At 38.7% G+C, this 14417-nt stretch overlaps 1 protein-coding gene across 29 annotated transcripts in view; it reads right to left on the bottom strand.

Moving 5' to 3' along the window:
* The window catches only part of LOC118379958 (forkhead box protein I1-ema-like), a 35393-nt gene that overhangs the window by 6075 nt on the left and 14901 nt on the right, over nt 1-14417 (bottom strand). The gene's annotated exons all lie outside the window — the stretch shown is intronic.

The raw sequence follows: 14417 nt of genomic DNA, 5'->3' as shown, positions 1-14417 counted from the left end.
CTCTGAAGACAAGCTGTTCAATCACTACACTGTTACACACTCTAAAGACGTTCTATCACCAGACTGTTACACACTCTAAAGACAAGCTGTTCTATCACTAGACTGTTACACACTCTGAAGACAAGCTGTTCAATCACTACACTGTTACACACTCTAAAGACGTTCTATCACTAGACTGTTACACACTCTAAAGATGTTCTATCACTAGACTGTTACACACTCTAAAGACGTTCTATCACTAGACTGTTACACACTCTAAAGACAAGCTGTTCTATCACTAGACTGTTACACACTCTGAAGACAAGCTGTTCAATCACTACACTGTTACACACTCTAAAGACGTTCTATCACTAGACTGTTACACACTCTAAAGATGTTCTATCACTAGACTGTTACACACTCTGAAGACAAGCTGTTCAATCACTACACTGTTACACACTCTAAAGACGTTCTATCACTAGACTGTTACACACTCTAAAGACAAGCTGTTCTAGCACTAGACTGTTACACACTCTAAAGACGTTCTATCACTAGACTGTTACTCACTCTAAAGATGTTCTATCACTAGACTGTTACACACTCTAAAGACAAGCTGTTCAATCACTAGACTGTTACACACTCTAAAGACAAGCTGTTCTATGACTAGACTGTTACACACTCTAAAGACAAGCTGTTCTATCACTAGACTGTTACACACTCTAAAGACAAGCTGTTCAATCACTACACTGTTACACACTCTGAAGACGTTCTACCAGTCGACTGTTACACACTCTAAAGACGTTCTATCACTAGACTGCTACAAACTCTAAAGACAAGCTGTTCAATCACTAGACTGTTAGACACTCTAAAGACGTTCTATCACTAGACTGTTACACACTCTAAAGACAAGCTGTTCTATTCACTACACTGTTACACACTCTAAAGACGTTCAATCACTAGACTGTTACACACTCTAAAGACAAGCTGTTCTATCACTAGACTGTTACACACTCTAAAGACAAGCTGTTCTATCACTAGACTGTTACACACTCTAAAGACAAGCTGTTCAATCCCTAGACTGTTACACACTCTAAAGACAAGCTGTTCTAGCATTAGACTTTTACACACTCGAAAGACGTTCTATCACTAGACTGTTACACACTCTAAAGACAAGCTGTACTATCACTAGACTGTTACACACTCTAAAGACAAGATGTTCAATCACTAGACTGTTACACACTCTTAAGACAAGCTGTTCTATCACTAGACTGTTACACACTCTAAAGACAAGCTGTTCTATGACTAGACTGTTACATACTCTAAAGACAAGCTGTTCTATCACTACACTGTTACACACTCTAAATACGTTCTATCACTAGACTGTTACACACTCTAAAGACAAGCTGTTCAATCACTAGACTGTTACACACTCTAAAGACAAGCTGTTCTATGACTAGACTGTTACACACTCTAAAGACAAGCTGTTCAATCACTAGACTGTTACACACTCTAAAGACGTTCTATCACTAGACTGTTCCACACTCTAAAGACAAGCTGTTCTAGCACTAGACTGTTACACACTCGAAAGACGTTCTATCACTAGACTGTTACACTCTAAAGACAAGCTGTTCTATCACTACACTGTTACACACTCTAAAGACGTTCTATCACTAGACTGTTACACTCTAAAGACAAGCTGTTCTAGCACTAGACTGTTACACACACTCGAAAAAGACGTTCTATCACTAGACTGTTACACTCTAAAGACAAGCTGTTCTATCACTACACTGTTACACACTCTAAAGACGTTATATCACTAGACTGTTACACACTCTAAAGACAAGCTGTTCTATCACTACACTGTTACACACTCTAAAGACGTTCTATCACTAGACTGTTACACACTCTAAAGACAAGCTGTTCTAGCACTAGACTGTTACACACTCTAAAGACAAGCTGTTCTAGCACTACACTGTTACACACTCTAAAGACATCTGATCAATCACTAGACTGTTACACACTCTAAAGACAAGCTGTTCAAACACTAGACTGTTACACACTCTAAAGACGTTCTATCACTAGACTGTTCCACACTCTAAAGACAAGCTGTTCTAGCACTAGACTGTTACACACTCGAAAGACGTTCTATCACTAGACTGTTACACACACTCTAAAGACAAGCTGTTCTAGCACTAGACTGTTACACTCTAAAGACGTTCTATCACTAGACTGTTACTCACTCTAAAGACGTTCTATCACTAGACTGTTACACACTCTAAAGACAAGCTGTTCTATCACTAGACTGTTACACACTCTAAAGACAAGTTGTTCAATCACTAAACTGTTACACGCTCTAAAGACAAGCTGTTCAATCACTAGACTGTTACACACTCTAAAGACAAGCTGTACTATCACTAGACTGTTACACACTCTAAAGACGTTCTATCACTAGACTGTTACACACTCTAAAGACAAGCTGTTCTAGCACTAGACTGTTACACACTCTAAAGACGTGCTATCACTAGACTGTTACTCACTCTAAAGATGTTCTATCACTAGACTGTTACACACTCTAAAGACAAGCTGTTCAATCACTAGACTGTTACACACGCTAAAGACAAGCTGTACTATCACTAGACTGTTACACACTCTAAAGACAAGCTGTTCTATGACTAGACTGTTACACACTCTAAAGACAAGCTGTTCAATCACTAGACTGTTACACACTCTTAAGACAAGCTGTTCTATCACTAGACTGTTACACACTCTAAAGACGTTCTATCAATAGACTGTTACACACTCTAAAGACAAGCTGTTCAATCACTAGACTGTTACACACGCTAAAGACAAGCTGTACTATCACTAGACTGTTACACACTCTAAAGACAAGCTGTTCTATGACTAGACTGTTACACACTCTAAAGACAAGCTGTTCTATCACTAGACTGTTACACACTCTAAAGACAAGCTGTTCAATCACTAGACTGTTACACACTCCAAAGAAAAGCTGTTCAATCACTAGACTGTTACACACTCTAAAGACGTTCTATCACTAGACTGTTACACACTCTAAAATAAGACAAGCTGTTCTACCACTAGACTGTTACACACTAAAGACGTTCTATCACTAGACTGTTACACACTCTAAAGACAAGCTGTTCTATCACTACACTGTTACACACTCTAAAGACAAGCTGTTCTATCACTACACTGTTACACACTCTAAAGACGTTCAATCACTACACTGTTACACACTCTAAGACGTTCTATCACTAGACTGTTACACTCTAAAGACGTTCTATCACTACACTGTTACACTCTAAAGACAAGCTGTTCTATCACTAGACTGTTACACACTCTAAAGACAAGTTGTTCAATCACTAAACTGTTACACACTCTAAAGACAAGCTGTTCAATCACTAGACTGTTACACACTCTAAAGACAAGCTGTTCTATCACTAGACTGTTACACACTCTAAAGACAAGTTGTTCAATCACTAAACTGTTACACACTCTAAAGACAAGCTGTTCAATCACTAGACTGTTACACACTCTAAAGACAAGCTGTTCAATCACTAGACTGTTAGACACTCTAAAGACAAGCTGTTCAATCACTAGACTGTTACACAATCTAAAGACAAGCTGTACTATCACTAGACTGTTACACCCTAAAGACAAGCTGTTCTATGACTAGACTGTTAGACACTCTAAAGACAAGCTGTTCAATCACTAGACTGTTACACACTCTAAAGACAAGCTGTACTATCACTAGACTGTTACACCCTAAAGACAAGCTGTTCTATGACTAGACTGTTACACACTCTAAAGACAGGCTGTTAAATCACTAGACTGTTACACACTCTTAAGACAAGCTGTTCTATCACTAGACTGTTACACACTCTAAAGACAAGCTGTTCAATCACTAGACTGTTACACACTCTAAAGACGTTCTATCACTAGACTGTTACACACTCGAAAGACGTTCTATCACTAGACTGTTACACACTCTAAAGACAAGCTGTTCTATCACTACACTGTTACACACTCTAAGACAAGCTGTTCAATCACTAGACTGTTACACTCTAAAGACAAGCTGTTCTATCACTACACTGTTACACACTCTAAAGACAAGCTGTCCTATCACTAGACTGTTACACACTCTAAAGACAAGCTGTTCCATGACTAGACTGCTACAAACTCTAAAGACAAGCTGTTCAATCACTGAGACTGTTACACACTCTTAAGACAAGCTGTTCTATCACTAGACTGTTACACACTCTAAAGACAAGCTGTTCTATCACTAGACTGTTACACACTCTAAAGACAAGCTGTTCTATCACTAGACTGCTACACACTCTAAAGACAAGCTGTTCTATCACTAGACTGTTACACTCTAAAGACAAGCTGTTCTAGCACTAGACTATGTTACACACTAAAGACGTTTATATCACGCTCTAGACTGTTACATTGCTACACACTCTAAAAAGACAAGCTGTTCTATCACTACACTGTTACACACTCTAAAGACAAGCTGTACTACTGTTCACTAGACTGTTACACACTCTAAAGACAAGCTGTTCTATCACTACACTGACTGTTACACACTCTAAAGACAAGCTGTTCTATCACTACACTGTTACACACTCTAAAGACGTTCAATCACTAGACTGTTACACACTCTAAAGACAAGCTGTTCAATCACTAGACTGTTACACACTCTAAAGACGTTCTATCACTAGACTGTTCCACACTCTAAAGACAAGCTGTTCTAGCACTAGACTGTTACACACTCGAAAGACGTTCTATCACTAGACTGTTACACACTCTAAAGACAAGCTGTTCTAGCACTAGACTGTTACACACTCTAAAGACGTTCTATCACTAGACTGTTACTCACTCTAAAGACGTTCTATCACTAGACTGTTACACACTCTAAAGACAAGCTGTTCTATCACTAGACTGTTACACACTCTAAAGACAAGTTGTTCAATCACTAAACTGTTACACGCTCTAAAGACAAGCTGTTCAATCACTAGACTGTTACACACTCTAAAGACAAGCTGTACTATCACCAGACTGTTACACACTCTAAAGACGTTCTATCACTAGACTGTTACACACTCTGAAGACAAGCTGTTCTATCACTACACTGTTACACACTCTAAAGACGTTCAATCACTACACTGTTACACACTCTAAAGACTTCTATCACTAAGACTAAAGACAAGCTGTTCTAGCACTAGACTGTTACACACTCTAAAAGACAAGCTGTTCTATCACTAAAGAGTTCTATCACTAGACTGTTACACACTCTAAAGACAACTGTTCAATCACTAGACTGTTACACACGCTAAAGACAAGCTGTACTATCACTAGACTGTTACACACTCTAAAGACAAGCTGTTCTATGACTAGACTGTTACACACTCTAAAGACAGAAGCTGTTCAATCACTAGACTGTTACACACTCTTAAGACAAGCTGTTCTATCACTAGACTGTTACACTCTAAAGACGTTCTATCAATAGACTGTTACACACTCTAAAGACAAGCTGTTCAATCACTAGACTGTTACACACGCTAAAGACAAGCTGTACTATCACTAGACTGTTACACACTCTAAAGACGTTCTATCACTAGACTGTTACACACTCTAAAGACAAGCTGTTCTATCACTAGACTGTTACACACTCTAAAGACAAGCTGTTCAATCACTACACTGTTACACACTCTAAAAAGTTCAATCACTACACTGTTACACACTCTAAAGACGTTCTATCACTAGACTGTTACACACTCTAAAAATAAGACAAGCTGTTCTATCACTAGACTGTTACACACTCGAAAGACGTTCTATCACTAGACTGTTACACACTCTAAAGACAAGCTGTTCTATCACTACACTGTTACACACTCTAAAGACAAGCTGTTCTATCACTACACTGTTACACACTCTAAAGACGTTCAATCACTACACTGTTACACACTCTAAAGACGTTCTATCACTAGACTGTTACACTCTAAAGACGTTTATCACTACACTGTTACACACTCTAAAGACAAGCTGTTCTATCACTAGACTGTTACACACTCTAAAGACAAGTTGTTCAATCACTAAACTGTTACACACTCTAAAGACAAGCTGTTCAATCACTAGACTGTTACACACTCTAAAGACAAGCTGTTCTATCACTAGACTGTTACACACTCTAAAGACAAGTTGTTCAATCACTAAACTGTTACACACTCTAAAGACAAGCTGTTCAATCACTAGACTGTTACACACTCTAAAGACAAGCTGTTCAATCACTAGACTGTTAGACACTCTAAAGACAAGCTGTTCAATCACTAGACTGTTACACAATCTAAAGACAAGCTGTACTATCACTAGACTGTTACACCTAAAGACAAGCTGTTCTATGACTAGACTGTTAGACACTCTAAAGACAAGCTGTTCAATCACTAGACTGTTACACACTCTAAAGACAAGCTGTACTATCACTAGACTGTTACACACCCTAAAGACAAGCTGTTCTATGACTAGACTGTTACACACTCTAAAGACAGGCTGTTAAAATCACTAGACTGTTACACACTCTTAAGACAAGCTGTTCTATCACTAGACTGTTACACACTCTAAAGACAAAGCTGTTCAATCACTAGACTGTTACACACTCTAAAGACGTTCTATCACTAGACTGTTACACTCGAAAGACGTTCTATCACTAGACTGTTACACACTCTAAAGACAAGCTGTTCTATCACTACACTGTTACACACTCTAAAGACAAGCTGTTCAATCACTAGACTGTTACACACTCTAAAGACAAGCTGTTCTATCACTACACTGTTACACACTCTAAAGACAAGCTGTCCTATCACTAGACTGTTACACACTCTAAAGACAAGCTGTTCTATGACTAGACTGCTACAAACTCTAAAGACAAGCTGTTCAATCACTAGACTGTTACACACTCTTAAGACAAGCTGTTCTATCACTAGACTGTTACACACTCTAAAGACAAGCTGTTCTATCACTAGACTGTTACACACTCTAAAGACAAGCTGTTCTATCACTAGACTGCTACACACTCTCAAAAAAGACGCTCTATCACTAGACTGTTACACACTCTAAAGACAAGCTGTTCTATCACTAGACTGTTACACACTCTAAAGACAAGCTGTTCTAGCACTAGACTGTTACACATAAAGACGTTCTATCACTTCAGACTGTTACACACTCTAAAGACAAGCTGTTCTATCACTACACTGTTACACACTCTAAAGACAAGCTGTACTATCACTAGACTGTTACACACTCTAAAGACAAGCTGTTCTATGACTAGACTGCTACACACTCTAAAGACAAGCTGTTCTATCACTAGACTGTTACACACTCTAAAGACAAGCTGTTCTAGCACTAGACTGTTACACACTCTAAAGACGTTCTATCACTAGACTGTTACACACTCTAAAGACAAGCTGTTCAATCACTACACTGTTACACACTCTAAAGACAAGCTGTACTATCACTAGACTGTCTAAAGACAAGCTGTTCTATGACTAGACTGCTACACACTCTAAAGACAAGCTGTTCAATCACTAGACTGTTACACACTCTAAGACAAGCTGTTCTATCACTAGACTGTTACACACTCTAAAGACAAGCTGTTCTATCACTAGACTGTTACACACTCTAAAGACAAGCTGTTCTATGACTAGACTGTTACACACTCGAAAGACGTTCTATCACTAGACTGTTACACACTCTAAAGACAAGCTGTTCTAGCACTAGACTGTTACACACTCGAAAGACGTTCTATCACTAGACTGTTACACACTCTAAAGACAAGCTGTTCTATCACTACACTGTTACACACTCTAAAGACAAGCTGTTCAATCACTAGACTGTTACACACTCTAAAGACGTTCAATCACTAGACTGTTACACACTCTAAAGACGTTCTATCACTAGACTGTTACACACTCTAAAGACAAGCTGTTCAATCACTAGACTGTTACACACTCTAAAGACGTTCAATCACTAGACTGTTACACACTCTAAAGACGTTCTATCACTAGACTGTTCCACACTCTAAAGACAAGCTGTTCTAGCACTAGACTGTTACACACTCTAAAGACGTTCTATCACTAGACTGTTACACACTCTAAAGATGTTCTATCACTACACTGTTACACACTCTAAAGACGTTCTATCACTAGAATGTTACACACTCTAAAGACAAGCTGTTCTAGCACTAGACTGTTACACACTCGAAAGATCACTAGACTGTTTCTAAAGACAAGCTGTTCTATCACTACACTGTTACACACTCTAAAGACGTTCAATCACTACACTGTAACACACTCTAAAAGACGTTCTATCACTAGACTGTTACACACTCTAAAGACGTTCTATCACTAGACTGTTACACACTCTGAAGACAAGCTGTTCTAGCACTAGACTGTTACACACTCTAAAGACGTTCTATCACTAGACTGTTACACACTCTAAAGACAAGACGTTCTATCACTAGACTGTTACACACTCTAAAGACAAGCTGTTCTAGCACTAGACTGTTACACACTCTAAAGACGTTCTATCACTAGACTGTTACACACTCTAAAGACAAGCTGTTCTATCACTACACTGTTACACACTCTAAAGACAAGCTGTTCAATCACTAGACTGTTACACACTCTAAAGACGTTCTATCACTAGACTGTTACACACTCTAAAGACAAGCTGTTCTAGCACTAGACTGTTACACACTCGAAAGACGTTCTATCACTAGACTGTTACACACTCTAAAGACAAGCTGTTCTATCACCACTGTTACACACTCTAAAGACAAGCTGTTCAATCACTACACTGTTACACACTCTAAAGACAAGCTGTTCTATCACTAGACTGTTACACACTCTAAAGACAAGCTGTTCAATCACTAAACTGTTACACACTCTAAAGACAAGCTGTTCAATCACTAGACTGTTACACACTCTAAAGATAGCTGTTCTATCACTAGACTGTTACACACTCTAAAGACAAGTTGTTCAATCACTAAACTGTTACACACTCTAAAGACAAGCTGTTCAATCACTAGACTGTTACACACTCTAAAGACAAGCTGTTCAATCACTAGACTGTTAGACACTCTAAAGACAAGCTGTTCAATCACTAGACTGTTACACAATCTAAAGACAAGCTGTACTATCACTAGACTGTTACACACCCTAAAGACAAGCTGTTCTATGACTAGACTGTTAGACACTCTAAAGACAAGCTGTTCAATCACTAGACTGTTACACACTCTAAAGACAAGCTGTACTATCACTAGACTGTTACACACCCTAAAGACAAGCTGTTCTATGACTAGACTGTTACACACTCTAAAGACAGGCTGTTAAATCACTAGACTGTTACACACTCTTAAGACAAGCTGTTCTATCACTAGACTGTTACACACTCTAAAGACAAGCTGTTCAATCACTAGACTGTTACACACTCTAAAGACGTTCTATCACTAGACTGTTACACACTCGAAAGACGTTCTATCACTAGACTGTTACACACTCTAAAGACAAGCTGTTCTATCACTACACTGTTACACACTCTAAAGACAAGCTGTTCAATCACTAGACTGTTACACACTCTAAAGACAAGCTGTTCTATCACTACACTGTTACACACTCTAAAGACAAGCTGTCCTATCACTAGACTGTTACACACTCTAAAGACAAGCTGTTCTATGACTAGACTGCTACAAATCCTCTAAAGACAAGCTGTTCAATCACTAGACTGTTACACACTCTTAAGACAAGCTGTTCTAGCACTAGACTGTTACACACTCTAAAGACAAGCTGTTCTATCACTAGACTGTTACACTCTAAAGACAAGCTGTTCTATCACTAGACTGTTACACACTCTAAAGACGTTCTATCACTAGACTGTTACACACTCTAAAGACAAGCTGTTCTATCACTAGACTGTTACACACTCTAAAGACAAGCTGTTCTAGCACTAGACTGTTACACACTAAAGACGTTCTATCACTAGACTGTTACACACTCTAAAGACAAGCTGTTCTATCACTACACTGTTACACACTCTAAAGACAAGCTGTACTATCACTAGACTGTTACACACTCTAAAGACAAGCTGTTCTATCACTAGACTGCTACACACTCTAAAGACAAGCTGTTCTATCACTAGACTGTTACACACTCTAAAGACAAGCTGTTCTAGCACTAGACTGTTACACACTCTAAAGACGTTCTATCACTAGACTGTTACACACTCTAAAGACAAGCTGTTCAATCACTAGACTGTTACACACTCTAAAGACAAGCTGTACTATCACTAGACTGTTACACACTCTAAAGACAAGCTGTTCTATGACTAGACTGCTACACACTCTAAAGACAAGCTGTTCAATCACTAGACTGTTACACACTCTTAAGACAAGCTGTTCTATCACTAGACTGTTACACACTCTAAAGACAAGCTGTTCTATCACTAGACTGTTACACACTCTAAAGACAAGCTGTTCTATCACTAGACTGTTACACACGAAAGACGTTCTATCACTAGACTGTTACACACTCTAAAGACAAGCTGTTCTAGCACTAGACTGTTACACACTCTAAAGACAAGCTGTTCTATCACTAGACTGTTACACACTCTAAAGACAAGCTGTTCTATCACTACACTGTTACACACTCTAAAGACAAGCTGTTCAATCACTAGACTGTTACACACTCTAAAGACGTTCTATCACTAGACTGTTACACACTCTAAAGACGTTCTATCACTAGACTGTTACACACTCTAAAGACTGTTCAATCACTAGACTGTTACACTCTAAAGACGTTCTATCACTAGACTGTTACACACTCTAAAGAGCTGTTCTATCACTAGACTGTTCCACACTCTAAAGACAAGCTGTTCTAGCACTAGACTGTTACACACTCTAAAGACGTTCAATCACTACACTGTTACACACTCTAAAGACAAGCTGTTCTATCACTACACTGTTACACACTCTAAAGACGTTCTATCACTAGAATGTTACACACTCTAAAGACAAGCTGTTCTAGCACTAGACTGTTACACACTCTAAAGACATTCTATCACTAGACTGTTACACACTCTAAAGACAAGCTGTTCTATCACTAGACTGTTACACACTCTAAAGACACACTGTAACACACTCTGTTCTATCACTAGACTGTTACACACTCTAAAGATGTTCTATCACTAGACTGTTACACACTCTGAAGACAAAGCACTAGACTGTTCTAAAGATCTATCACTAGACTGTTACACACTCTAAAGACAAGACGTTCTATCACTAGACTGTTAGACACTCTAAAGACAAGCTGTTCTAGCACTAGACTGTTACACACTCTAAAGACAAGTTCTATCACTAGACTGTTACACACTCTAAAGACAAGCTGTTCTATCACTACACTGTTACACACTCTAAAGACAAGCTGTTCAATCACTAGACTGTTACACACTCTAAAGACGTTCTATCACTAGACTGTTACACACTCTAAAGACAAGCTGTTCTAGCACTAGACTGTTACACACTCGAAAGACGTTCTATCACTAGACTGTTACACACTCTAAAGACAAGCTGTTCTATCACTACACTGTTACACACTCTAAAGACAAGCTGTTCAATCACTAGACTGTTACACACTCTAAAGACAAGCTGTTCTATCACTAGACTGTTACACTCTAAAGACAAGTTGTTCAATCACTAAACTGTTACACACTCTAAAGACAAGCTGTTCAATCACTAGACTGTTACACACTCTAAAGACAAGCTGTTCTATCACTAGACTGTTACACACTCTAAAGACAAGTTGTTCAATCACTAAACTGTTACACACTCTAAAGACAAGCTGTTCAATCACTAGACTGTTACACTCTAAAGACAAGCTGTTCAATCACTAGACTGTTAGACACTCTAAAGACAAGCTGTTCAATCACTAGACTGTTACACAATCTAAAGACAAGCTGTTCTATCACTAGACTGTTACACACCCTAAAGACAAGCTGTTCTATCACTAGACTGTTAGACACTCTAAAGACAAGCTGTTCAATCACTAGACTGTTACACACTCTAAAGACAAGCTGTACTATCACTAGACTGTTACACACCCTAAAGACAAGCTGTTCTATGACTAGACTGTTACACCTAAAGACAGGCTGTTAAATCACTAGACTGTTACACACTCTTAAGACAAGCTGTTCTATCACTAGACTGTTACACACTCTAAAGACAAGCTGTTCAATCACTAGACTGTTACACACTCTAAAGACTGTTCTATCACTAGACTGTTACACACTCGAAAGACGTTCTATCACTAGACTGTTACACACTCTAAAGACAAGCTGTTCTATCACTACACTGTTACACACTCTAAAGACAAGCTGTTCAATCACTAGACTGTTACACACTCTAAAGACGCTGTACTATCACTAGACTGTTCCACACTCTAAAGACAAGCTGTTCTATGACTAGACTGTTACACACTCTAAAGACAGGCTGTTATCACTAGACTGTTACACACTCTTAAGACAAGCTGTTCTATCACTAGACTGTTACACACTCTAAAGACAAGCTGTTCAATCACTAGACTGTTACACACTCTAAAGACGTTCTATCACTAGACTGTTACACACTCTAAAGACGTTCTATCACTAGACTGTTACACACTCTAAAGACAAGCTGTTCTATCACTACACTGTTACACACTCTAAAGACAAGCTGTTCAATCACTAGACTGTTACACACTCTAAAGACAAGCTGTTCTATCACTACACTGTTACACACTCTAAAGACAAGCTGTCTATCACTAGACTGTTACACACTCTAAAGACAAGCTGTTCTATCACTAGACTGTTACAAACTCTAAAGACAAGCTGTTCAATCACTAGACTGTTACACACTCTTAAGACAAGCTGTTCTATCACTAGACTGTTACACACTCTAAAGACAAGCTGTTCTATCACTAGACTGTTACACACTCTAAAGACAAGCTGTTCTATCACTAGACTGTTACACACTCTAAAGACGTTCTATCACTAGACTGTTACACACTCTAAAGACAAGCTGTTCTATCACTAGACTGTTACACACTCTAAAGACAAGCTGTTCTAGCACTAGACTGTTACACACTAAAGACGTTCTATCACTAGACTGTTACACACTCTAAAGACAAGCTGTTCTATCACTAGACTGTTACACACTCTAAAGACAAGCTGTACTATCACTAGACTGTTACACACTCTAAAGAGCTGTTCTATGACTAGACTGCTACACACTCTAAAGACAAGCTGTTCTATCACTAGACTGTTACACACTCTAAAGACAAGCTGTTCTAGCACTAGACTGTTACACACTCTAAAGACGTTCTATCACTAGACTGTTACACACTCTAAAGACAAGCTGTTCTATCACTACACTGTTACACACTCTAAAGACAAGCTGTACTATCACTAGACTGTTACACACTCTAAAGACAAGCTGTTCTATGACTAGACTGCTACACACTCTAAAGACAAGCTGTTCAATCACTAGACTGTTACACACTCTTAAGACAAGCTGTTCTATCACTAGACTGTTACACACTCTAAAGACAACTGTTCTATCACTAGACTGTTACACACTCTAAAGACAAGCTGTTCTATGACTAGACTGTTACACACTCGAAAGAGTTCTATCACTAGACTGTTACACACTCTAAAGACAAGCTGTTCTAGCACTAGACTGTTACACACTCGAAAGACGTTCTATCACTAGACTGTTACACACTCTAAAGACAAGCTGTTCTATCACTACACTGTTACACACTCTAAAGACAAGCTGTTCAATCACTAGACTGTTACACACTCTAAAGACGTTCAATCACTAGACTGTTACACACTCTAAAGACGTTCTATCACTAGACTGTTACACACTCTAAAGACAAGCTGTTCAATCACTAGACTGTTACACACTCTAAAGACGTTCAATCACTAGACTGTTTACACTCTAAAGACGTTCTATCACTAGACTGTTCCACACTCTAAAGACAAGCTGTTCTAGCACTAGACTGTTACACACTCTAAAGACGTTCTATCACTAGACTGTTACACACTCTAAAGACAAGCTGTTCTATCACTACACTGTTACACACTCTAAAGACGTTCTATCACTAGAATGTTACACACTCTAAAGACAAGCTGTTCTAGCACTAGACTGTTACACACTCGAAAGACATTCTATCACTAGACTGTTACACACTCTAAAGACAAGCTGTTCTATCACTACACTGTTACACACTCTAAAGACGTTCAATCACTACACTGTAACACACTCTAAAGACGTTCTATCACTAGACTGTTACACACTCTAAAGACGTTCTATCACTAGACTGTTACACACT

Source organism: Oncorhynchus keta, chromosome 4 (genome assembly GCF_023373465.1).
Source record: "Oncorhynchus keta strain PuntledgeMale-10-30-2019 chromosome 4, Oket_V2, whole genome shotgun sequence".
NCBI lineage: Eukaryota > Metazoa > Chordata > Actinopteri > Salmoniformes > Salmonidae > Oncorhynchus > Oncorhynchus keta.
Note: the sequence above shows the minus strand (reverse complement) of the source record. Positions and strands in the feature narration are given on the sequence as shown.